Source organism: Odocoileus virginianus, chromosome 29 (assembly GCF_023699985.2).
Source record: "Odocoileus virginianus isolate 20LAN1187 ecotype Illinois chromosome 29, Ovbor_1.2, whole genome shotgun sequence".
Taxonomy (NCBI): Eukaryota; Metazoa; Chordata; class Mammalia; order Artiodactyla; family Cervidae; genus Odocoileus; species Odocoileus virginianus.
Window position 1 is genome coordinate 3,549,279 of NC_069702.1, and position 26,213 is coordinate 3,575,491.

The 26,213-nt window shown below is 42.7% G+C and overlaps 1 long non-coding RNA gene across 1 annotated transcript; it reads left to right on the forward strand.

The window, feature by feature from the left end:
- Positions 1–2,430: 2,430 nt before the first annotated feature.
- On the forward strand, positions 2,431–7,677 carry LOC139032016 (uncharacterized). Its single transcript, XR_011484552.1, has 2 exons — positions 2,431–2,776; positions 6,549–7,677. It is a non-coding gene; the product is annotated as an uncharacterized lncRNA (long non-coding RNA).
- Positions 7,678–26,213: the final 18,536 nt, after the last annotated feature.

Sequence of the window (26,213 nt, forward strand, 5' to 3'; positions counted from 1 at the left end):
CTCACTCTAGTTACCAAGACTTAGTTCCGTTCATTTTAAAATACTGTATTTAATTCAAAGTGGCCCACTCCCAGCACAGGTGGCTGAGGCTAGTTTTGATAGGGTCTTTTTCCCTCTGTCCTCTTTCTAATAGTTACTCTTCTGACACTGATCTGAGACTAGAGAGGTGGGGACCGGGGAAAGTCTCCCTTTGGGACTGGTTATGATAAAATATATTTACCCTCCTTCCTGTAAACTCCTGGCCACTAATCTATCTTGTAAACTGTATGCTCCACTGTGGTTGCAGATGGAAACTGTAACAGTATCTAATAAAGAGACGCTTGATTACACCGACTTCTGATCCGTGAATACTAGCCCCATACCTGCATCCCCCTGATAGAATGTGCTTCTTTGGTAAGCACTCTGGCACTTCCTGGCAAGCCTGGGGCCCCTGATCTGATGCACAGTCTGCAGCCCTAATCCACAGGCTCAGGACAACTTCTGGGCCCCTCAGAGGCCAGCCAGGGGTGGTCTTTGGTCCTTGTCTATGTGGCTGTGCTCTGCTCAGGTCAGGTGAACTAGGTCAGAAAGCTTGGGGACTGCTAACCAGGACAGGGAAGGTCACCCCTTCTTACAGAACTCACAGTACTGTAAGTAATTTGGGGGGTTGCCATCTCTGATCTTTGCGGACAAGATCCAGCCATGCTCATCCCCCCCCCCCCCCCCCCCCCCCGCCCCAGAAGAAGGCAGAGACAAGGAAACGGCCTCTCTGTCTTATGTACCACCTTGACCTCCAGTTTCCATCTCTCGACCGTATAGGACTTAACTCTGGTTAGCACTGCTTGCCCCTGAAACTACAGACTGTAACACCAAGAATGACCTCTAATTTAAACTTGGCCCTAGAAAATTCGGAGGTTTCTCACACCATGAGACCATCTTCCCTGTGTGTAAGCTCCAGAGCAGAACAAGAGCTCAGTTAGAACCTCCCCCCAGACTCCTGGGCACATACACATAAATACATTCTTACTTGAAACAGCTGCCCAGTCCAGAGGACTGACCTCTACGGCTCCAAGGACGTATCCTTTGAGATGCACAGTGGATGCTATAGATCTGTCCCACCTTGACATTCCTTTGAACTTCGTGAATTCCTTTTTACTCTTTTAACACAGTACTGGCAGGGGATTTGGGAGGAAAAATTATCAGTGACTGTTTCAAAGCTCCATCCACACAAAATCTGGAGGATGGGGGAGGCGCCTCCCGTGGACCACTCTTTGAGGGAGAGCTGTCCATATCAAAGGAGCAAGTACTTGGCCAAATGCATCTCAAACCACAACTTCACACTGGCTGGCTTTAGCGTCCCCAGGGGCCTTCCCTCATGTATCTTTTCAAGAGCCACTTGTACTGATGGTTTAACAATGAACATCTCCCTGCTGCTTGCTTCTGAGCTGAGACTGTGTTGAAAGGGCATCGCTGCCCACTTCTTTCCCTTTGCATTGCTCTTCCGAGGGATGTAGCCGGGATGGAGAAACGGGAGTCAAGAGGTAGAAGGGTTCTTTCTAAGTAAATGTTTACAACACTGCCTACGTTTTGTTTTTAGAAGCATTGGCTGATGGCTCACTAAATGCCAAGTGTAAGGTAGGTACTGAGAGATGAAGATGAGGGAGGCGGGGTCCCTGAGTTCCCAGGGCTCAGAGGCTGGCAGGGGAGACAGCTTTGAGTGCGAGGGTAACGCGTGTCCAGGGCCAAGGGGACGGACCCGTCTGTTGTTCTGGTGCCAGCGTAAGGCTACAGAGGGGGAGTGCCCAGGAGCTGGGTCTAGAAGGGTAAGACGCTGAGGGTGGAGCTGCAGGGAGGCTGCAGCTAAAGGAGAACTGGAGACCTGGAGAGGTCGGGGCTCGTGGCCGGCTGAGCGCTGGGCCTGTCGGCGGCGCCAGAGCCCAGAGCGCAGGCTTTGAGGGCGGTCTCCCTGGTAACCACACGTCCGTGGATCCTGAAGAATGCCCCTGCTGTCTTCTGTCCAGGAGTGTGATTAAAACACTGCAGGATTTGGGAACAGAACTGCCTGCAGCAAGTCTTTGGTGCTAGTATTTTCACTAAGCACTTACCCATCTGCCAGGGGGTCCACCGAGCAGGCTGCAGGCAGCAAGCCTCACTGAATTCTTACAGCCGCCCTGCGAGCTGCTATCATGTGCCTATACCCTATATAGCAGAGGAGGAGATAGGGTTAGCAACATCAATAATTCTTCTGAAAAAGCACGTAGCAAATTAGTGACGGAGACAGGTTTTGAGCTCGGGTGACTGTGACTTCAAATCTCCTACTCTTAACCCCCTCTCCTTCTGCTTAACCCCCTCTCCTTCCGCTTAACCCCCCTCTCCTTCCGCTTAACCCCCTCTCCTTCCGCTTAACCCCCCTCTCCTTCCGCTTAACCCCCCTCTCCTTCCGCTTAACCCCCCTCTCCTTCCGCTTAACCCCCTCTCCTTCCGCTTAACCCCCTCTCCTTCCGCTTAACCCCCCTCTCCTTCCGCTTAACCCCCTCTCCTTCCGGAGGGGAACTGTGAGGCACACAGTGATGAGCCCGTGTGTGTGATTCATCTCAGTTTTAGAGCCCAGTGGTACTTTACTGTCTCCAGTTCAGTTCAGTTCCCTTGCTCAGTCGTGTCTGACTCTTCGCAACACCACGGACGGCAGCACCCGGGGATCGAAGCCAAGTCCCCCTCAAGGTAGGCAGATGTCTTTCCCAGCTGAGCCACAAAGGAAGCCCTTACTGACTCCAGGACTCCGATCAATCCGGATCAGGTAATTTTACCCAATATCACACGAGGGATTAATCACCTTAGGCTTGGATAAGGAGCGGCTCTCCTAAGAAACAGGAAGATTAAAGTTTTTAGTTTGGGAGAATGACAGGAACTTATCGCACATCAGCAGGAGGTCTTCAGGAAGGAGATGTGGACTCCCTTAAGGGAGAACTCCCACTATGCCAGGCTCCCCCATTTCTATTCCTCTTGTAGCTTGCTACTCTGGTCCCTGCCGTAAATGACTTTTTAAAGACAGTCAGGGCTGATTAAGACTGTAGTATAAGAGGATCTTTTATGCAAAGATGGGCTCGATAAAGGACAGAAATGGTATTGACCTAACAGAAGCAGAAGATATTAAGAACAGGTGGCAAGAATACACAGAACTGTACAGAACAGATCTTCACAACCCAGATAATCACGGTGGTGTGATCACTCACCTAGAGCCAGACATCCTGGAATGTGAAGTCAAGTGGGCCTTAGAAAGCATCACTACAAACAAAGCTAGTGGAGGTGATGGAATTTCAGTCGAGCTATTTCAAATCCTGAAAGATGATGCTGTGAAAGTGCTGGACTCAATATGCCAGCAAATTTGGAAAACTCAGCACTGGCCACAGGACTGGAAAAGGTCAGTTTTCATTCCAATCCCAAAGAATGCTCAAACTACTGCACAATTGCACTCATCTCACACACTATTAAAGTAATGGTCAAAATTCTCCAAGCCAGGCTTTAGCAATACGTGAACCGTGAACTTCCAGATGTTCAAGCTGGATTTAGAAAAGACAGAGGAACCAGAGATCAAATTGCCAACATCCTCTGGATCATTGAAAAAACAAGAGAGTTCCAGAAATACATCTATTTCTGCTTTATTGACTATGCCAAAGCCTTTGACTGTGTGGATCACAATAAACTGTGGAAAATTCTGAAAGAGATGGGAATACCAGACCACCTGACCTGCCTCTTGAGAAACCTGTATGCAAGTCAGGAAGCAACAGTTAGAACTGGACATGAAACAACAGACTGGTTCCAAATAGGAAAAGGAGTATGTCAAGGCTGTACATTGGCACCCTGCTTATTTAACTTATACGCAGAGTACATCATGAGAAATGCTGGGCTGGATGAAGCATAAGCTGGAATCAAGATTGCCGGGAGAAATATCAATAACCTCAGATATGCAGATGATACCACCCTTATGGCAGAGAGGGAAGAGGAACTAAAGCGCCTCTTCGTGAAAGTGAAAGAGGAGAGTGAAAGAGTTGGCTTAAAGCTTAACATTCAGAAAACTAAGATCATGGCATCTGGTCCCATCACTTGATGGCAAATAGATGGGGAAACAATGGAAACAGTGTCAGACTTTATTTTTGGGGGCTCCAAAATCACTGCAGATGGTGATTACAGCCATGAAATTAAAAGGCGCTTACTCCTTGGAAGGAAAGTTATGACCAACCTAGACAGCATATTAAAAGCAGAGACATTACTTTGCCAACAAAGGTTCATCTAGTCAAGGCTATGGTTTTTCCAGTGGTCAGGTATGGATGTCAGAGTTGGACTTTGAAGAAAGCTGAGTGCCAAAAAACTGATGCTTTTGAACTGTGATGTGGGAGAAGACTCTTGAGAGTCCCTTGGACTGCAAGGAGATCCAACCAGTCCATCCTGAAAATCAGTCCTGGGTGTTCATTGGAAGGACTGATGCTGAAGCTGAAACTCCAATACTTTGGCCACCTGATGCGAAGAGTTGACTCATTGGAAAAGACCCTGATGCTGGGAGGGATTGGGGGCAGGAGGAGAAGGGGACGACAGAGGATGAGATGGCTGGATGGCATCACCGACTCGATGGACATGGGTTTGAGTAAACTCCGGGAGTTGGTGATGGACAGGGAGGCCTGGCATGCTGCGATTCATGGGGTTGCAAAGAGTCGGACACGACTGAGCGACTGAACTGAACTGATAAAAGAAAAACAGTTAGTTCCACCTTGTAAAGTTACTAGACATAGCAGGGAATCTGATATTGAAAGGCAGATGTAGCCTGTCATCAGAGCTTCATTCACCTTTGAATTCAAGATTTTGCCCTCAAATCAGGATTTTGATTATCTTGTCAAGATCTTACCTAGAGCTGTTAGTTTTGTTTGGTTCAGCTATTTAGGATAGAATGCTTTACTGAGTGCAGAAGGAAGCTGAGAGTTAAAAGGAAAAAGCCTCACATTTGAATCTTAGAAAACCTCATTCATTCAACAGATTCAGAATATTCACAGTAGAGTCCCTCTTGTGCTGGGTTCAGGGTATATAATACAGACCATGACACCCAGTGCTTGCCCTCAAGGAGTGTGCATCCTATGGAATAAAAAACAGGTGAGCAGCCAATCGCAGCCCACAGTGACAAGAGCTATGATATGTACATACAGTCTTAAAAAGTAAAAAGATGGGGCAGCCACCCAGCAGAGAATGAAGGTGAAGAAAAGCCATGGAAGGCTTCTTGGAAGTGGCGAAGTCTGAGTCTTGAAAGATCAATCTTCAGGAGCCTTTAACTCATGTTTTAAAGTCAAATCCTCACTTAAAACCAATAAACCAAATCATGAGGTCATGCACTCACTGGACAATAAAAACACATGCACTATTGATAGCCCACCGTCATATTGTGGGAAAATTCACTTCCAAAGCAAAGATCAAAAGGAACAATCAGTACAGCAGAACACACAATAAAATATACTCTCATACTAGCTGATAAACAAAGTTAAAAATTAGTGTTCTAGGACAGCAGTAATTTCAAAGTTAGACGCTAGGTGGTGATCTTAGCACAGTTTGCTATCCTTGACATTGCCTGGAGACAGCCAGTTAGGGAAGGTTCACCCTTTCCAGGAAAAAGAAAACTCTGAATGCATCTATCATGAAAGTGAGTTGATTGAAGGGGATAATAGCTTTCGTGGTATCTTTTCCCTATAATGAACAATATATATCTTCGGTTTACAGCAAATGTTTTCTTGTAGACAGTCACATCTACAGTGGTGTGGACCAGTGGAAGGACACTCTCCCAGGCCCCTTCAGCCAAGTTGTTTTGTAAAGGTCAGTGGAGTCAGGAGTTCATATTCTTCAAGAGTCTCCCCAAGCAACCTTAACCTTTCACTCAACTTCATACTCTCTGAGGAGAGGCTTGCAACCTGGAAGAAGTTGTTAAAAAAAAGTCAACACTCAAATCACTAGATCTGAGCCTTGACACAGAATGCCTGCCTCCCTCTCTGTTAATAGAAGAATGCTATAGTAGAGGATTACAGGTCCTATGGAAAGCATGTTAAGCTCCTTGAATTAAAGGAATTATGAGAATACCAGATGTTAGCTATAAGTCTCAAAGATGACAAAGATAAGGGGAAACCTTAACTCGTAGAGCCATAAAATAGCAAGAATTTGATATCACAGGCAAAAAAGAAAAATGAAGGAGATAGTTACAACTGAAAGTATTTTAGGGAAACAGGTAAGTTATTGGGGAAAGGAGTATAGATTTCATTATTATATGCAAAAGGAGTGGAAAAAAATTTTTACATTGAACACCAGAAGTAAGTATGACACTAGGCAGAGGATAAAGAAGGGAAAAAAATGATTTATTGTTGATAATATTTTACGCAAGCAGGTCATTTATATCTGGTTTCCAAACACTGACCTGAGAACTTGACCCATGCTAAGTTTTCACTGGTCTGTGAGGAAAAGGGGAAAAGAAGGACACTGTAAAAATTTTTCGATAAGGTAAATATATTAAATTCTTTAAAATTTGCTTTTATCCTTAGATTAGAGTTCTAGCTTTCTGAAACTGAAGAAGAGCCTTCCTTCTGTGAAGTGGTCGCCATAGAGCTGTTTGTGCGTCATTTTGCTGTTGTGCTGTGAGTCCCGACACCTCCATCCGTGGCACCATCGTGTGGGCCCTGAAATGTGCTTTTTGGAGATTGACACTGGTGTGAGAAATCCAGAAGTCTGAAAACTACAGTATCAACAACCCATTTAAGAGAGCAATAGTCAGCCAGGTGTTAATCACTTACTCATTCGACAAGTTTTTGCTGAACCCCTCCCGTGGGCCAGGCCCTTGTGTTGGGCCATGGGTGGTGGTCCATGAGCCAGACAACCACACCCATCTCTGACAACCATCATGGGTTGAGGCGTGGAGTCTGGTGGGGGGGGGGTCATATTAAGGATGGTGGCTTATTAGTCATGTAGTTGCACAGGGAAGAATTTTTAACGTCTTACATAAAATTGAGCACTGTATTTCATAAAGCTAGCTTGGAGTGTGCCTTTCCTGTAACAGTAGGGTAAGTGGATGTTACTAATGAGTTACTCAAGCAGCATCTCCATCTCCACCCTGGAGGCTCTCACTCCACCTCTGCCTGCTCCCTGCGCGGAGTGTGCCGTAAGGGAATCCGACTGAAGACAGAGCCCCAGAGGTCCTCATACTGAGTATCCATATCTATCCTGAAAAGGTAGACTAGGAAGGTGTGGGCATGGACAAGATATTTCTCACCATGTCATGGCAAAGAGAAAAGTCTGTTTAAGGGATCCATGGTTACTCCCTTTCTGATATGTAGAGGCATCCCTGAAGGACATTTGGAGACTCTTGAGAACATTGACTTATATTTGGAATTCATCCCAGCTACAATCTGGGTCTCCAGTCCTCAATGGTCAAATCAGCAGGAGGATTTTAGATGGAGGAGATTGAAAGAGCGTGACAGTGAGTGCGCTGGTTTCCATGGTGACATGCTGAGTACTTACTGCTCCTTAAAGACCAGCAACATGCATACTTTAAATTATTTATTAAGGACTGCCTACCCTAGAAATATAGGGATCTGAGTTAGGAAAAAATTTAAAGCCTCTGCTTCTGGAACAAAAGTGATAAATAAAGATACCTAAAAGGAGGCTTAAAAGTAATATTTAGGAGTGGTTTTCTTAACCATTTACATATGGGAGAATTGTTTCAATGCATTACCTTGAGCTTTGCAAGGTTTTCAGGCCCTTTAGGGAAAAGTTTCAGTACAGGTACAACCTCACTGATTATTTTACTACCACTTACTTAGTTCCCTTAACTGTGCACCTGTGGGTCTTAGTTTACATTTTTAACTCACTTGGAATTAATATATCTACAATATACCTTTCAGCCCAAATACATGTGGCCAGTTTGGGCCCCTTCACACTGGTGTGGGCTGCCAGCACCATGGGTGGTGAGTGGTGAGTGCCCTCACCATTGCACGGCATCTGCAGACTTGGCCCAGAGGTCTTTCCTGTATCTCTCCACACTCTGGCTGGATCTCATAGTTCGCTTTGCATGCATCTTTACTCCCAACTGTGAAGCAACCACAGTGCTTCAGGCACCTGACCAGGCAAACAGGACTCCCACCCTTCGCATCCACCTCCGGCCACCTGGTCTCTGCACTGCTTTTCTGGCAGGACTGTTCCATGGATAGAAGTGGGTGCTCAGTCGTGTCTGAGTCTCGGCAACCCCATGAACTGTAGCCTGCCAGGCTCCTCTGTCCATGGAATTTTCCAGATAAGAATACTGAAGTGGGTGGCCATTCCCTTCTCCAGGGGATCTTCCTGACCCAGGGACTGAACCCACATCTCTTGCATCTCATGCATTGGCAGGCAGATTCTTTACCAACTGCGCCACTTGGGAAGCCCATGGATAGATCTCCCACAAATACCCCTCTTTCAATGATCTCTCCAACAGGCAACTTTCTTGAGGCCAGCCTTGTATGGTAAGGCCTTGGATCGCCCTCTTTGAGGACCACGCTTGAGACAGCCTCACCAGACACCGCCTGGCTCAGCAGGAGGGCCTGGATCAGAGTCACCTTCCACTTTCATTGCTTCCTGCCTTCCTCCCTCCCTCCCTTCTTTTGTAAATTCCATATTAGATCTCAAATCCAAATCCTCAGCTCATGATATCTCATCACCACCTATCTATGCAAGGCTTGTTTCCATACCTTTCTGGTATGTACAGAATTATTTGTTTCCTGTGGGGGAAAAAATACTGTTTTTTCCTATGCAGGTATTTTCAACGTACACAAATCGTGTTGCACTGTACACATCAGTCTGTCTCTCACTTCTTCTCTCAGCATTCTGACTCAAAGTTCTCTTGATGTTGCTGATCATAGTGAAGCCTTGGTTAACCGCTGCTTACTCCGTAGAGAATATCCACACAACTGCTTCTCCATTCCCCTAGTGAGGGACCCCAGATGGCCTCCACCTGAAGGTGAAAAACAACGAACGTCTTCATATACATCCCCTTAAGGGCCCTTGTCAGCAGGACGACAGGCTTCCCAGCAGGATGGCTGGGTCATCGGACATATTAGTCTTAACTTGACCAAATAGGGCAGGTGGCTAGCCTACCTGACTGCGCCAGTCTACAGGGCCACGAGTAGCGAATAAAGATCTCTACATCCCCACCTCTCTACAGTGCGAGCTCCCACTTCATAAATCATGCTAATCTGATTTGGGTAAAATGAGACATTTTGTTTTAATTTCCATTTTTTTTTTTTTGCAAACCTCAGTGGCTCTGAGCACCTCATCACAGACTGGATATCATTTCATGCTTTTTCTTTTTTATATGTCAAGTGTTTTTCCCTTTGATTGAGTTTCTTTCTTTTTTTTTTTTAACCCTCATTTATTTATTTTGGCTACTCTGGGTCTTAGTTGCAGCTCTCAGGATCTTAATTGTAATATGTGGACTTCCTAGTCGCAATATACAGGATCTAGCTCCCCAATCAGGGATCCAGCGTGGGTCCCCTGCATTGGGAGCACTAAGTCTTATGCACTGGACCATCAGTAAAGTCCCTGACTGAATCCCTATTAGAATTAACAAATTCCCTACCTGTTCTCCATCTCTTACCTTGGTCCATGGTTATTTTCATTGAATAGAAAGGCTTATTCATGGAGCAATCAAATCCATTCATGGTTTGGTTTGTACTCATAGCTTGTATTTTGGGGATTTTGTTTAAGAATTTTGTTTCCATTTCTGAGTCACAAAAATATTCTCCAATGTATCTTCTATTAATTTTCTGTTTTGCCCTTCGTATATTTAGGTCTTAAACTAGCTAGAGTCCATCCATGTATGTGGTGTTAGACAGGAATGCAGCTCTGTCTCAGAGCCTCAAGTTGTGTTCTGACGGTCTATTTGTACTTTTATCAGATGTGTGCTGTTTTTATAACTATGACTTTGTGGTAAAGCAATCCTTCATTTCCCCACCCTTTGCTCTTCTTTTTCAAAGTTGACTTGGTTACTCACGAATCCTTAAACTTCCTTATCAAATTTACATTAAATTATTGGATTTCTAAAAGGAAAATCTAGCTGGGATTTCATTGGGATCTCATTGAATTTATAGTTTTCTTAGCTAAGAACTGACATTTTTATTATATTAAGTTATCCCATTCAAGGGTATGGAATAACTATTCATTTACTCTTATCATATTTATATATCTTAATAGAGTTTCATATTTTCTCCACTGAGACTCTAAGTATATGTTTCTTCATCAAATTGTTTCAGTAACTGTTGCTTAATAATACTTCCAAATTTCTAGTAAGTCTAGTTTCCCTTTATTTTTTTCTCTTCAGAATGTTCCAAGCTAGTCCTTTTTTTTTTTTTAACATGTGTATTTAACACTCTCACTTCACTTTGGGGCTTCCCTGTTGCCTCAGACAGTAAAGAATCTGCCTGCAATACAGGAGACCCAGGTTCAATCCCTGGGTCAGGAAGATCCCCTGGAGAAGGCAATGACAACCCACTCTGGTATTCTTGCCTGGAGAATCCCTTGAACAGAGGAACCTGACAAAATACAGTCCATGGGACTGCAAAGAGTCAGACACAACTGAGCGACTAACACTCCCACTCTACACATTTATTTTTACAGCTTGATCAATATTCTGTAAGATGAATATTACATACTTGTATACCAGAGAGATCACTAAATGTTCTTTGATAAGCTCGTCCCGGGTATTTTACCATTTTTGTTTTTGTTTTGAAGTGTATTCTAGTTTTTATAATATGTTTAATAAATAGTTGCTACTGCTGTAGAAAAATGCTACTGATTTTTTAAGTTGTATCTGACAACCTTGTTGAACTTTTATTCATTCTAATAGATGGTTGATTGTTCTAATAGTTTTATATTAATATATAAATGATCTTGTCTATGGCAAATGACAATTATTTTCTTTCCCTCCAAATCCTTTGGCCTTTGATTCAATTTCTTTCCTTACAGTGCATTGCCCAGGACCTCCAATATTAAGTTAAGCAATAATAGTGAGAGCGAGCATCCTGTGTTGTTCCTAGTCTTAGATGGAATTCCTCTAGAATTTCTCTACCAAGCATAATGTTTTCTGTAGATACTTAGCATATGACCTTTATAAAATCAAGGTATTTCCTTCCAGATCTGATTTTCTAAGTATTTTTATTTTTAAACATACATAATTATTAAATTTTACTGGTGCTTTTTCTGGTTCTGCTGCAATAATTGTATGGTTTTTCTCCTATAGTCTATTGATGTGTAAGTTACACTGATTGATTTTCTGATTTTGAATCATCCTTGCTTTCCTGGAGGTAAAACTTTCTTAATAGTGTCTTATCATTGTCATAGTACAGATGATGATAACATAGTTATGTTAGCCTCACTAATATTTTTAAAGATTTTGTAAAAGAAGCTCTGGGTTCACAGCAAAACTGAGCAGAAAATACAGAAATACAGAAAATACATACTCTCGCCTCCACACATGCATAGGCTTCCCCACCATCAACATCCCCAACCAGAGTGGTACATTTGCTGCAACTGATGAACATACACTGACATATCTGAATCACTCAAAGTTCATCATTTACATTCTGGGTCAACCTTGGCATTGTACATTCTATGGATTTGGAGAAGTGTATAATGATATGTATCCATCATTATAGTATCATATGGAGAATATTCATTGTCCTAGAAATCTTCAGTGCTCTTCTGTTTATCTCCCTTACTCCACTATAACCTCTGGCAGCCACTGATCCTTTTACCATCTCATGGTTTTGCCTTTTCTGGAATGTCATAGAGTCAGGATCATATAGTACGGAAGCTTCTCAGACTGGCATCTTTTACTTAGTGATACACATTTAACAGAGAGATGGAGCCAAAGCAAAAACAGCACCCAGTTGTGGATGTGACCAGTTTTGGAAGTAAAGTCCAATGCAGCAAAGAACAACATTGCATAGGAACCTGGAATGTTATGTCCATGAATCAAGGTAAATTGGAAGTGGTCAAACAGGAGATGACAAGAGTGAACATCGACATTTTAGGAATCAGTGAACTCAAATGGACTGGAATGGGTGAATTTAACTCAGACGCCCATTATAACTATGGGCAAGAATCCCTTAGCAGAAATGGAGTATCCCTGATAGTCAACAAAAGAGTCCAAAGTGCAGTACTTGGGTGCATCTCAAAAACAATAGAAGGACCTCCGTTCGTATCCAAGGCAAACCATTCATATTAATCCACTATGCCCCAATCAGTAATCCTGAAGAAGCTGAAGTTGAACTGTTCTTTGAAGATCTACAAGACCTTCTAGAACTAACACCCAAAAAATATGTCCTTTTCATCTTAGGGGACTGGAATGCAAAAGTAGAAGTCAAGAGATACCTGGAATAACAGGAAAATTTGGCCTTGAAGTACAAAATGAAGTAGAGCAAAGGCTTACAGAGTTTTGCCAAGAGAACGCACTGGTCATAGCAAACACCCTCTTCCAACAACACTAAAGAAGACTCCTCACATGGACATCACTAGGTGGTCAATACTGAAATCAGATTGATTATGTTCTTTGCAGCCAAAGATGGAGAAGTTCTATACAGTCAGAAAAGACAAGACCAGAAGCTGACTGTGACTAAGATTATGAACTCCTTATTGCCAGATTCAGACTTAAAGAAATTAGGGAAAACCACTAGGCCATTCAGGTATGATCTAAATCAAATCCCTTATGATTATACAGTGGAAGTGACAAATATATTCAAGGGAATAGATGTTATAGATGGAGTGCCTGAAGAACTATGGATGGAGTTTCGTGACATTGTATGGGAGGCAGGGATCAAGACCATCCCTTAGAAAAAGAAATGCAAAAATGCAAAACGTTTGTCTGAGGAGCCCTTACACATAGCTGAGGAAAGAAGAGAAGCTAAAGCCAAAGCAGAAGAGGAAAGATATTCCCATGTGAGTGCAGAGTTCCAAAGAATAGCAAGGAAAGATAAGAACGCCTTCCTCAGTGATCAGTGCGAAGAAATAGAGGAAAACAATAGAATGGGAAAGACTAGAGATCTCTTCAAGAAAATTAGAGATACCACTGGAACATTTCATGCAAAGATGGGCTCAACAAAGGACAGAAATTATATAGACCTAACAGAAGCAGAATATATTAAGAAGAGGTGGCAAGAATACACAGAACTGTACAAAAAAGATCTTCATGACCCAGATAATCACAATGGTGTGATCACTCACCTAGAACCAGACATCCTGGAATGTGGAGTCAAGTGAGCCTTAGGAAGCATCATTACAAACAAAGCTAGTGGAGGTGATGGAATTCCAGTTGAGCTATTTCAAATCATAAAAGATGATGCTGTGAAAGTGCTGCACTCAATATGCCGGCAAACTTGGAAAACTCAGCAGTAGCCACAGGACTGGAAAGTCAGTTTTCATTCCAATCCCAAATAAAGGCAATGCCAAAGAATGTTCAAACTACCTCACAATTGCATTCATCTCACATGCTAGCAAAATAATGCTCAAAATCCTCCAAGCCAGGCTTCAACAGTATGTGTTCTGTGAACTTCCAGATGTTCAAGTTGGTTTTAGAAAAGGCAGAGGAACCAGAGATCAAATTGCCAACATCTGCTGGATCATCGAAAAAGCAACAGAGTTCCAGAAAAACATCTATTTCTGCTTTATTGACTATGCCAAAGCCTTTGACTGTGTGGATCACAGCAAACTGTGGAAAATTCTGAAAAAGATGGGAATACCAGACCACCTGTCCCACCTCCTGAGAAACCTGTATGCAGGTCAGGAAGCAACAGTTAGAACTGGACATGAAACAACAGACTGGTTCCAAATAGGAAAAGGAGTATGTCAAGGCTGTATATTGTCAGCCTGCTTATTTAGCTTATATGCAGAGTACATCATGAGAAATGCTGGGCTGGATGAAGCACAAGCTGGAATCAAGATTGCTGGGAGAAATATCAATAACCTCAGATATGCAGATGACACCACCCTTATGGCAGAAAGTGAAGAACTAAAGAGCCTCTTGATGAAAGTAAAAGAGGAGAGTGAAAAAGTTGAAAAAAACCTCAACATTCAGAAAACTAATATCATGGCATCTGGTCCAATCACTTCACGGCAAATAGATGGGGAAACAATGGAAACAGTGACAGGCTTTATTTTGGGGGGCTCCAAAATCACTGAAGATGGTGACTGCAACCATGAAATTAAAAGATACTTGCTCCTTGGAAGAAAAGCTATGACCAACCTAGAAAATGTGTTAAAAAGCAGAGACATCACTTTACTGACAAAGGTCTGTATAGTCAAAGTTATGGTTTTTCCAGTAGTCATATATGGATGTGAGAACTGAACCATAAAGAAGGCTGAGTGCTGAAGAATTGATGCTTTTTAACTATGGTTCTGGAGAGTCCCTTAGACAGTAAGAAGATCAAACCAGTCTATCCTAAAGGAAATCAACCATGAATATTCATTGGACGGACTGATACTGATGCTGAAGCTGAAACTCCAATACTTTGGCCACCTGATGTGAAGAACTGACTCATTTGAAAAGACCCTGATGCTGGGAAAGAGTGAAGGCAGGGAAAGAGGAGGACAGAGGATGAGATGGTTGGATGGCATCACCCACTCAATGGACACGAGTTTGAGTAAACTCTGGGAGTTGGTGATGGACAGGGAAGCCTGGCGTGCTGCAGTCCATGGGGTCACAAAGAGTCAGACACACTGAGTGACTGAACTGACTGACACATTTAACATTCCTCCATGTCTTTTCATGCCTTTTTAGTGCTAAATAATATCCCATTCTCTGGATGTATCAAAGTTTATTTATTCATTTATATTTTGAAGGACATTTTGGCTACTTCCAAGTTTTGGCCACTGTGAATGAAGTTGCTGAAAAAAATCTTTGTGCAGGTCTTCATGTTAACATAAATTTTCAACTCCTTTTGGTGAATACCCAAAAGTACAAACTTTGGGGTAAGAGTATATTTAGTTTGTAAGCTATTTTCTAAGGTGGCTGTAGTATTTTACATGTTCACCAGCAACAAATGAGAGCTCCTATTGCTATACATATTCACCAATATCTGATGTTATCAGTGTCCTAGGTTTTGGCCATTCTAATAGGAACATAGTGAAAATATCTTTTTTAACAAAGGAAATAACACTATAATATTACTCACCCACTGAAAATGTTCTACTGTTTTCCCATCACAATTACATCCCAGCTCCTATCATAGTCTATTAGGAAAGTGACCATATAATTTATCTACTGAAACTAGGCACGTTTGAATCTCTATGTATAGCAGTGCCAGGATAACCTCATATCTAACCCTTTCTCTGATCCCTCAGCTCCAGCTACACTGGCCATGTTGCTTTTTTCAATGGTTCTCACACTAAGGCTTTTGCACCAGCAAAAATTCCAGAAGGATGCATGAAATGTTTATGTGGCAAACACTATATCTGGGGATTGGGTGAACAAAATGAAGTTTCTATTTTCATTGAGTTCACATTCTAGAAGGTCCTTCCATCTAGAAGACTCTTTCCCTAGATTCCCACATGGCCTGCCCACTTGCATCACTCAGGCATCTGCTCAAATGTCCTTTTTTTTTTTTTTTCCATTTATTATTATTAGTTGGAGGCTAATTACTTTACATCATTACAGTAGTTTTTGTCATACATTGAAATGAATTAGTCATGGATTTACATGTATTCCCCATCCCGGTCCCCCCCCCCCCCCACGTCCCTCTCCACCCGATCCCTCTGGGTCTTCCCAGTGCACCAGGCCCGAGCACTTGTCTCATGCACCCAACCTGGGCTGGTGATCTGTTTCACCCTAGATAATATACATGTTTCAATGCTGTTCTCTTGAAACATCCCACCCTCGCCTTCTCCCACAGAGTCCACAAGTCTGTTCTATACACCTGAGTCTCTTTTTCTGTTTTGCATATAGGGTTATCGTTACCATCTTTCTAAATTCCATATATATGTGTTAGTATGCTGTAATGGTCTTTATCTTTCTGGCTTACTTCGCTCTGTATAATGGGCTCCAGTTTCATCCATCTCATTAGAACTGATTCAAATGAATTCTTTTTAATGGCTGAGTAATATTCCATGGTGTATATGTACCACAGCTTCCTCATCCATTCGTCTGCTGATGGGTATCTAGGTTGCTTCCATGTCCTGGCTATTATAAACAGTGCTGCCATGAACATTGGGGTGCACGTGTCTCTTTCAGATCTGGTTTCCTTGGTGTGTATGCCCAGAAGTGGGATTGCTGGGTCATATGGCAGTTCTATTTCCAGCTTTTTAAGAAATCTCCACACTATTTTCCATAGTGGCTGTACTAATTTGCATTCCCACCAACAGTGTAAGAGGGTTCCCTTTTCTCCACACCCTCTCCAGCATTTATTGCTTGTAGACTTTTGGATAGCAGCCATCCTGACTGGCGTATAATGGTACCTCATTGTGGTTTTGATTTGCATTTCTCTGATAATGAGTGATGTTGAGCATCTTTTCATGTGTTTGTTAGCCATCTGTATGTCTTCCTTGGAGAAATGTCTGTTGAGTTCTTTGGCCCATTTTTTGATTGGGTCATTTATTTTTCTGGAGTTGAGCTGGAGGAGTTGCTTGTATATTTTTGAGATTAATCCTTTGTCTGTTGCTTCGTTTGCTATTATTTTCTCCCAATCTGAGGGCTGTCTTTTCACCTTGCTTATAGTTTTCCTTTGTTGTGCAAAAGCTTTTAAGTTTCATTAGGTCCCATTTGTTTATTTTTGCTTTTATTTCCAATATTCTGGGATGTGGGTCATAGAGGATCCTGCTGTGGTTTATGTCAGAGAGTGTTTTGCCTATGTTCTCCTCTAGGAGTTTTATAGTTTCTGGTCTTACATTTAGATCTTTAATCCATTTTGAGTTAATTTTTGTGTATGGTGTTAGAAGGTGTTCTAGTTTCATTCTTTTACAAGTGGTTGACCAGTTTTCCCAGCACCACTTGTTAAAGAGGTTGTCTTTTTTTCATTGTGTATCCTTGCCTCCTTTGTCAAAGATAAGGTGTCCACAGGTGCATGGATTTATCTCTGGGCTTTCAATTCTGTTCCACTGATCTATATTTCTGTCTTTTTGCCAGTACCATACTGTCTTGATGACTGTGGCTTTGTAGTAGAGTCTGAAGTCAGGCAGGTTGATTCCTCCAGTTCCATTCTTCTTTCTCAAGATTACTTTGGCTATTCAAGGTTTTTTGTATTTCCATACAAATTGTGAAATTATTTGTTCTAGTTCTGTGAAAAATACCGTTGGTAGCTTGATAGGGATTGCATTGAATCCATAGATTGCTTTGGGTAGTATAGCCATTTTCACAATATTGATTCTTCCAATCCATGAACACGGTATATTTCTCCATCTATTTGTGTCCTCTTTGATTTCTTTCATCAGTGTTTTATAGTTTTCTTATATAGGTCTTTCATTTTTTAGGTAGATATACTCCTAAGTATTTTATTCTTTTTGTTGCAATGGTGAATGGTATTATTTCCTTAATTTCTCTTTCTGTTTTCTCATTGTTAGTGTATAGGAATGCAAGGGATTTCTGTGTGTTAATTTTATATCCTGCAACATTACTGTATTCATTGATTAGCTGTAGTAATTTTCTGGTAGAGTCTTTAGGGTTTTCTATGTAGAGGATCATGTCATCTGCAAACAGTGAGAGTTTTACTTCTTCTTTTCCTATCTGGATTCCTTTTATTTCTTTTTCTGCTCTGATTGCTGTGGCCAACACTTCCAAAACTATGTTGAATAGTAGTGGTGAGAGTGGGCACCCTTGTCTTGTTCCTGATTTCAGGGGAATGCTTTCAATTTTTCACCATTGAGGATAATGTTTGCTGTGGGTTTGTCATATATAGCTTTTATTATGTTGAGGTGTGTTCCTTCTATGCCTGCTTTCTGGAGAGTTTTTATCATAAATGGATGTTGAATTTTGTCAAAGGCTTTTTCTGCATCTATTGAGATAATCATATGGTTTTTATCTTTCAGTTTGTTAATGTGGTATATTACATTGATTGATTTTCAGATATTAAAGAATCCTTGCATTCCTGGGATAAAGCCCACTTGGTCATAATGTATGATCTTTTTAGTATGTTGTTGGATTCTGTTTGCTAGAATTTTGTTAAGGATTTTTGCATCTATGTTCATCAGTGATATTGGCCTGTAGTTTTCCTTTTTTGTGGCATCCTTGTCTGATTTTGGTGTTAGGGTGATGGTGGCTCATAGATTAATTATGTTTTTCAAGAATGTTTAATAACACTGAATTCCTGAGAGATGTCTGAAGAGAGGATCCCTATCACAACCATTTCTCTTGGAAAAGGAAAAAAAAAAAAAAAACCTTCTCATGCCTCCTGTCCCTGCAATAAAAATTGGACTATAAGGAGACTCCACCAATGTTACTGAGCTCTCTTAGTATCACTAAGACCCAGACTGGAAGCACATGCATGAAAGAGTCCATGAGTCCGTCTTCTGAGGTTTCCCATGGCAGATTCATCCACCAGTTTCCCTTTCAAAAAAGCTGCGCTTTTGAAACTACACAGCAAGCACTTGAAAGGGAGTCCTGTCTTCCTGAAAACACTCAGTGCTGAAATCTGCTGCAAAGACTCATCAGGGGTGATTCCCCCTGTGGCGCAAGTTCAGCTGGCTGGAGTTTTTTCAGGTTCTTGCCTATGTGCTTCCAAAAGTTCTCTGTAGATAAGCATGTGAGTGAGAATGAGCTGTAATTATAAATTAATGAAAACAATTTTCTGTAGAACTTATGGATATTGTTCTCAGGAAGATTGGCTAGTCAAATGTTTTTCCTTCATTCTGCCAAGTTTCTCAGAAATTTAATTAAAAGTGGCTTTGACCGCGTGTATCCAAGGGAAACGAATTCCTGGTTTTAACGAAGGAAGAAATGAAAACTTAAAGCCGGTTGCTACTATGGAGCAGGATAGCACAAGTAGGGTTTTGAACTGGCCTGCATGCCAAACAGAGCTGATGACTTAAAGAATTTGTAGACAGAAATATTTCTTTGGAGAAGAGAATATCATGGAAACATTTCATTCAGTGTGACTTTCTAAGAGGCAAATGTCATGTACTCCTTGGAAAGTAATTCCTTTCAACCTTACAGTCATTCTGCTTTAAACATATAGTTATCTCAGTTTCAATTATAATGCTTCTTGAGTTTTATATGTTTCAACCCAGTATTACCCAATTGCCTATGCTGTCCCTCATCTGTTTTCCTAGACTGCAGTTTTATCTCTGCAGTTAGAATGCAGCTCGTGTTCAAATTCGACTTGAACAGGTGAAATTTTCCAATTAGCTGCATGAAGCTGAGCAAGACACTGCATCTCCCTGTGGCTCAGTTTGTTTCACCGTCAAATGGAGCTAGCCTTACCTTCTTACTGGGTTGTTATGAAGAATGGATGTGATCCTACATGGGAACATTTGTGAACTACAATCTGGCATGGCCCATGCCAGGACTAAGGTGAAGCAACTGAGGAGAAAAGCTGTGGGGGAACTCCCCAAAACTCAGCGACCAAAATAAATATTTAAATACCGCATTTTTAAAAAGTCAAATTTACTACCAAGAAAACTCCATGAGGAACAAAATATCAAAAACATTGACCCTGGGCATGAAAATGTGAGAACTGTAATCATCTGTGTGGCAGAGGCATAAAGGAAGATACAGATCAAAGACTGGGTCAACAGACTTTGCCATGCCACGCTTCTTTTAAGATTGTCCTTGGCTTTCAGCAACTGGTTTCAGAGCTGGGCTGCTTTTGCTTTCTCACTGCTGGGTCAGCTGGAAGCTATTCCAACATGCTGTTCGCTTGAACTTTTCATTTCTCTCTCTAGCAGGTACAAGGTTGCCTGACGTCTCTTTCATTCTTCAAGTTCCTCTGTTGTCCTGCAAGTGGTGCTCTGGTTCTTTGAAAAAGTCATCTTTCAGTTCAAGATTTGGTGTTCTTTAATCACAGCATCACCAACTGGATGGATATGAGTGTGAGCAAGCTCAGGAGGTTGGTGATGGACAGGGAAGCCTTGCATGTTGTAATCCATGGGGTCACAGAGTCGGACAAGACTGAGCAACTGAACTGAAACCTTGATTTACTTCCTTAGGCTCCTGAGTCAAAGGTTGGCTTTTTCTGAGGCTCTTGGGGGTGATGGAATGATGTCAAAAGAAACACTTGCTTTATAGTACTCTATCAGGTGAGCTTTCACACAGGTTTGCATTCACTGGTCCTGCCAGGTTCCAAGCCTGGGCGTACAAACCTCAGATTTGGTGGAAACACTAAGACAGCCCATGTTTAAATATGGATGACATGAAACAAGCTTAGAAGTTCAGCACATGTCCCTGACACACAGAACTTTCTCAAATTCTCTCCTGTGCAAGCGTGGAGTATTCATTGATCTATTGTTATCATCATCAGGTCCCTATTTCCACCCCCAAACTCTTCTTTATTGCTTATGCACCACGTCCCAGCTGCTGTGCATACATGATCTCATCAAGTTCTTACAGCATCCTTTTGGGATAGGAACTGTTAGTTCATTTCTGGATGGGGAAGCACAGTTGTAGGCTAATACAGCTAGTAATAACAGTTCATGCATTTATTCAACAAATATTTACACAGTTCTTACCATGACTGAGGCTGTGTGTGACTATCCTTGGAGGCTAAGACAGACTGCAGCTGAGTTAAGCAGGAAGGGGTTTATAAAAGGATATTGAGTCGCTCACGGAATCCTGGAGACACATGGCTATGCCAACGGGGACAAACCCTAAAGTCATTTCACAGACCCAATCTGGTAAGGAAATTGTCACCATTGACTGCATCATCATGGGCACTGGAAGATGTCAGCAGCACATCACCACGGCGGGGCTGCAGCCTCCACCAGAGAGCGTCTTTGATATCCTCGCTGCTCGGCATCATTAGCTCTTCATTTGGAAAAACACAGTCACTTGTCTGAACCCTAACAACGAAGATGCCTGGGAACATGAATGCCTAGGAACTTCTGTTGTAGGATGTGAGTCAAGTCTTTAACAAACACTCAATTCCCAAAACATGGAAAGGGATTTCAGAGGCTGGTGCAGCCAAAATTATGACAAGTGATCACTACACGGAGTCCTTGTCCTGCAGGCATTTGCACACACATGGGCGAGAGGATACACACGAGTGGCTGTGGTGTGTAAGATGTGCCACCGAAGTGATGAGGACAGGGACTGCACCTTGGAGGGAGATGGAGGAGTCCAATTCTGGCCAGAGATGACGGGATCACACTTCCGCTGGGTCTTTTTTGAAAAAGTTTTATTGAAACACAGCTGATTAAAATGTGTCAGTTTCAGGTAGAAGCAAAATGATTCATTTGTGATCTCATGGATTGTAGCCCGCCAGGCTCCTCTGTCCAGGGGGATTCTCCAGGCAAGAATAAACTGGAGTGGGTTGCCCTGCCCTCCTCCAGAGGATCTTCCCAACCCAGGGGTCGATCCCAGGCCTCCCGCATTGCAGGCAGATTCTTTACCATCTGAGTTATCAGGGAAGCCCAAGAATTCTGGAGTGGGTAGCCTATCTCTTCTCCAGGGGAACTTCCTGACCCAGGAATCAAACCAGGGTCTCCTGCATTGCAAGTGGATTCTTTACCAGCTGAGCTACCCAGGAAGCCCACACATATATATATATATATACACATATACAAATATTCTATACATTTTTAGTTTCTTTTCAGTTATCGATTACAAGATATTGAGTGTAGTTCCCTGAGTTATACAGTAGGTTCTTATTGGTTTTCTACTCCATATACAGCAATGTGTATATTTTAATCCTAAACTTTGAATTTATCCCTCTCCCCCCTTCCCCTTTGGTAACCATAAGTTTGTGATCTATGTCTGTGAGTCTATTTGTGTTTTATAAATAAGTTCATTTGCATTTTCTGGATCTTAAAGAGTGAGTGGAAGAATTTGGAGAGATAACAGTGGTGAGCGGGTCAAATAGGAAGGACCATTAAAGAATGAGACACCCAGGCAGAAAGGCCCCAAGTGTGTCGGCAGTGAGGAGTCCTCATATTGTGCTGAGTAGAGGAAGCGAACGGAAGGTTTACTGCAGAGATCTGGACATGAGATTCTAAATCCTGCTCAAGGTGTATGGCCATGGTGAAGGGAAAGAAAAAATAAACTTAAAAGTGAAAAATAAACTCAGGATGCTTCTTGTGAAATAAGCATCAACTGAGCTTACTTCTCTTTTTAGCATTTGTCCTGGTTATAATTCATTATTTGTTCCTCTGATGAGTTGAGTAACACCTGTCTCCTCTATTGGATGGGAGCCTTCATGAGGGAGAGACCTTGTCTCCCCTCCTCCTCGTCTAATACTCAGGGCCTTGCCCAGTGCCGGCTGCACAGGAGGAGCTCAGGAGATGTTTTCTGAGGGGAAGACAGGTGGGTAAGCAGATTGATACATAATTAGATGGAGAACAGGAAATGGAGATGATAAAGATGATTCTGAAGTTTTGGTCATAGCAAAGTCTCTGAGACATGTTGAATTTGAGGTTCAAAAGGGATATTTTCAGGGAATATTTTCAACTGATTTTTGGAGATGAGGGAAAAGTGATTTGTAACCTACCAGACTTAGGCGGGTAAGTCCATTTTGTACACTGTACATACATATAATATGTTCAGTGGCTAACACAGCACAAGCATGCATTGCAGTGATAACATTCCATGTGCACTGCAGACTGGCTTTGGGACAAAAAATGATGTTTAAGTACTATTATTTCACACCATCTGTGCCCCTGTTCCTGGCTCAGCTGGTAAAGAATCCGCCTGCAATGCAGGAGACCCAGGTTCGATTCCTGGGTCAGGAAGATCCCCTGGAGATGGGAATGGCAACCCATTCCAGTATTCTTGCCTGGGGAATGCCACAGCGAAGGAGTCTGGGAGGCTACAGTCCATAGGATGGCAGAGTCAACATAACTGAAGTGACTTTGCAAGCACACCACTGACCACATTTCTTTCTTTGCCTTGGCCATCAGGGAGCTCTGAGGCAAACTTACTGCTCAACTATGGTAACTTGATAAGATTTTTTGAGTTCCCTCATCTTTACTCTGCATTTGTTATAATTTACATTTCTCTGGCCCTGTTATTCAATTTTAGGCCTATATTTTATTATATGTATTGTCCCCTATATTATTTGTTGAACAAGGTACAGGATAAGCCAATTTTGGCTCAAATAATATAATCGCTTTTTCAAAGCATATGGATATCAGAGACGACAGAAGTGAGTGTCTAGAACAAGGGACTATTAGCTTGACTCTTACAAGATGGAAAGCTTTGTTTCCCTAAAACATAACTCAAGATCTGGGGAGGGTACTGGTGGTGAGAGTTCTTTGTTGGGCTTCTGCTCTGATCAGTAATGAATTACTTTACTTTGACAGGTTCTCTTTTCTAATATGGCATTAGCATCGCTCACTGCAAAATTCCATTTGCATTCGTGGGTGAATGTTTGAAATCATTCTGAATACAAAAAATTCAGGGTTGTTTCTTAGTTGCAATGTCTTTGTGAAAGATGAGTGCACTTAACACCTTTCTGTTCTATAAAAACTTTTCCCTGAAGAGTCTGCCGAAGTCACAAGAAAAATAGGTAAAGCTGTGCTACCAGCAAAAAGGAGCCCCAACTGGACATCCGAATATGACTTAGAGATCCCAAACAGGGGACATAGAAAGAGGGGGTGGGCATGACCTAGGACTTGCAAGGGGCACGGGACCATCAAGATTTCCAGGAGAAATTACGGAAACATCTGCAAGGTCAGGGCAGGAAGTCCAGGGCTGCTACTCAGAGAGGGAAGTGCCTTCCCTGAGACTATTTGAGCAGAGCTGAAATAACCAGGCCAGAGGGGTCGATGGAAGACCCGGGACTAAACTCCAAGAATGACTAACAGTCCATCAACTCAAATTCAAGTGCTTCAGCTACAAAGGGAGGACCATTTGGGACACTTAGGACCCAGTGAACTGCATTAGTCTGGCACAGATGTAGCTCAACGTTAATTGCATTACAATAAAGAATCTGTGTTCTGGGACTTCCCTGGTGATCCAGTGGATAAGACTCTGTGCTTCTGCTGCAGGGGGCCAGGGTTTGACCCCTGGTCAGGGAAGTTCCACATGCTGCATAGTGTGGCAAAAAGAAAAGAATCTGTGTTCAGAAAAATCTCTTGATTGCCTTTGCCTCTGCTCCGATCATGGCACTGTGAAGGGCTAATGAAAGAATAAAGCAAACAGAGTTGATTGCAGAGTTATAATCAAACAGTTGGGAAACTTTGCAATTTTGGTGCTTGGAAAATACAAAGTCTACAAAACCTCAGCTGAATAACAGATAATTGGCCAAGAAAATACATCCAAGAGGGGCTTGGAGTGTTTTGGGTATGAAAGGAATGTCTCCCTCTTGCTCTATGGGGGTGTGGTGAGGTAGGACGGGAGTGGGGGTTGGAATACTGGGGACTCACTTCAAGTGCTGCCAATTTGGCAAGAAACCTCCTGCTTCACTGGGTTGGCTCACCCAGCCCTTCTTTCACACCATCCCCCCAAGAGAGATCACTTTCAGCCTGACCCTTAAGCATCTCCAACCTTTGTGACCCTCACTCTCTACATCAGGCCAGCATTGTTCAGCCTGACAGATGACCCGGCCTCCTCCTGGTTTTCTTTAAATAATAGAACATTTGCTCTCTGGAAATACCAGGTTGCATCCAAATTTAAAAAAGAAAAATAGGAGAGGAAAGCATTCAAACAAAACTCTTGGAATGGGGCTCCTGCGGTAACATACCGAATAAAGGAAAACAGGAAAGCAATTGCAATATTAAAAATAGATGACTTCCTGCATGTAAATTCTTCGCTGACCTTGTTGATTGGAGTGTGGTCACTGTTTGCTGGCCTGCCACCTCCTGACTTCATGAGAGTTCGTACCAACGGACATTTCTCAGGGCTCATAACACCTGCCCCTATTTTAATAGCATTGGGTTGTACATCTGCCTGTGGGTGTCAAACCTTTCTCCCTTGATGCTCAGTGCCTATCAGAGACTGATTTCTTATCCTTTGTCTCATTCCTACATGTCAAAGGAGAACTGACTGAATGTGAGGTACCTCAGAGAACCCTGGAGGGGAGATGTTGCCTGTGCATAACTTCTTGCATGACATCAGTGTCCACTGCCAACAAAGCATGAAACTAATAATTGAGGAAACAACGCATCATCCTGCTGGCAGAATGTTCATCCACTCAGTGAACACTCACCACACTCAAGCAATGCTATGTGAGCTTGGGACACGCCCATGCCCTTGTGAGCTTGCATTCTAGTTGGATAAAGCAGACAATAAACAATAAGCATAGTACATAAATAAATTAGTGTATTCTAAGACAGATATGTAGAAAAAGGGAAAAGGAAAGTAGGATAAGAAGGATGGAGCAGGTGGATGGTGTTAAATAAGACAGAGAGGACCTCAGTAAGAAGGTAATAGATAAACAGAGACTCTATGGGAGGAAGGTGTCTTGAGGAAGCATCCAAGCAGCCAGAGCAAGGGTAGGATCATTATGCTTGGTGAACAGTAAGATTCCTTTCCCTCTCTTCCAATCCCAGGGAGGCCCCAGACAAGACAGTTACTCTCCGTAGGCAGCAGAGGGAATGGCTTTGAAGCGGCAGGAGCAGTGATGAAAATGGTTTCATCACAGGCAGTTCTGTGGAATTGGGGTGTGCATGGGTGAACAGGCAAGGTCGGAGGTTTAAAAAGGGAGCATGTTCCAAGATTCCACTCCCTGAGTGGAGAATCAGGACTGGAATCTCAAGGGCACACCCAAAACAAGTCAGCGGGAGACAGGAGGGTCGTTGTGCTGATTCCCCACACAGTTACAAGCGTGGCCTGGTAGGTGCTTTCTGAAGCACTTGTGGAATTTGGCTCTGGATCACAGAATTTTAGGATTGTTCCTCCCCAGCTGTGTTTGTCCCCTAATCCCCTTCTCTGCATCTCCTTAGGCACTGGGGTTCTCTTAACCATTTTCTGTTTAGGGCAGCTCTTGAAATTAGATCTCACCAAGGTATGACCCATACCCCAGAACTGCCCCCTCCTCTCTTGCTAAAATCAGAAGGCCCAGGGAGGAGGGGTTCACACCCAGTTAAGGAGGCATGGGAGTGGCCAGGGC